The following is a 1,780-nucleotide window of genomic DNA, read 5'->3' on the forward strand; positions in this document are numbered from 1 at the left end:
AATAAAATAAATAACATATAGATACATAATATATTAACCAATAAAATACATAAAAACATGTAACTGTAGTGTCGTAATATATTTATATGAAAAAAAAAAACGTGAAAAAAATGCAAAAACTGCACGAAACCATAATGAGCAATCCACCTATACAGCGGATAGAGTGGTATGAGCCGTCACATGTCCAGTATTTTTCTTGTGTAAAAAGTGTAATGTCGAAAACCGTGTTGAAGTGTCTAGCACTCTAGCTAGTCAGTCATCTCAAGTCAAAATCGATTAACTTTCAAGTGGCTACACAAAGTTAATCCGACTTCAAATACTTCCAGACAATTTGCAAAAGTCAATCAGGTAGGCAATCCACCTGCTGTGGATTGCAAACCCGACGGCGAACGGCTATAAGTGAAAACACTACCACACAACAGCTGAGACACGAATGAGCATAAAACACTTTTATAGCGATACGATTGAGCCAAATTGTCGGTGTATCAAAATAAATCGGAATGTAAAAGAAAACCTACACGATTGAGCATAAAAAACTCTTCAACGTTGCCATTTTCCATTTTAAGCTATATTATAATATTATACAAAAATATTTATTTAAATAATCATAATAATTCAAAATATAACATATCAAATATTCATTCATAGTCTATGAAATAGTCACATTTCATAAATCTGTTTGATAATAATAATAATAATAATAATAATAATAGTTATGAAAATAATAAAATCAAAATATGGTATGAATTAAAAACTGCATGGTTTATAAGCCAAGAATACTACAGAGTATGGGTGATCGAACACTGATATTATTTTTATAATAATTTTTTAATTGTATCTTAATTTATTATCCTATATTTTCTCCCAATTTTAAATGTTTAAAACGTCGGAACTTTATTGCTCCATAACTAATTTATTAATCGGTAACATTGTCGATAAAGCTGGGCTCAGCTCACGGCTCGCGTCTGATATCAAAATAATACGTGAAAATAATAAATTACAAAATTTCGGCCACGTGAATGTAGAAACATCGCATAAAATATTATATGCTCTATTATGTTATGCTCAATCATGCTTTACCGTACTCAACTTACGAAATAATTTACGAAAAATACAAACTATATATCGTACAAACAAATTTAATATGTATTTATATAATATATCAATGGAAATTTTAAGGAATGTGTAATTATAATTCCTAATAAAATTAATAACATATAGATACACAATATATTAACACCTAACCTGTAGTATATATAATATATTAATATGAAAAAAACATGAAAAAAAAGGTGGGTAAGTGGATTTCGCTCTGCTGTACAGTAGGTTACAAGTGGGTCACTGTATAATGGATGGTATTAAATTTGAATTCAATGATATAATATCATTGTATAAGAAAAACGATTCTGAGCGGAGACGGTATGTCAGTCTAGGTATAAGACATAATATTATATTATAGTCTATAGTGTTTAAAAAAAATTGACCTATAATAGGTACCTATAATAAATTCCAAATTAATCATATCATAATATCTATTAGGCACTTATAACGCGTTATACATCAACAAAAAACCGTGGTACTATCATAGATATATAATAGTATACTTTAGAAGTTTCAAGTACCCACGAATAATATTATACAATCACAACAAAATAACTAAAATAGTTATCCTAGGTTTTTAATATGTAATTTCGTCCAAATTTGTACTTAAAATGACTATAAAAATAAACCGTGTAAATGTATTTTTAGATTTTTTGGTAACAGAATTAATTATTTACGT

This window comes from Acyrthosiphon pisum, chromosome X (genome assembly GCF_005508785.2).
Source record: "Acyrthosiphon pisum isolate AL4f chromosome X, pea_aphid_22Mar2018_4r6ur, whole genome shotgun sequence".
In the NCBI taxonomy this organism is placed as follows: domain Eukaryota; kingdom Metazoa; phylum Arthropoda; class Insecta; order Hemiptera; family Aphididae; genus Acyrthosiphon; species Acyrthosiphon pisum.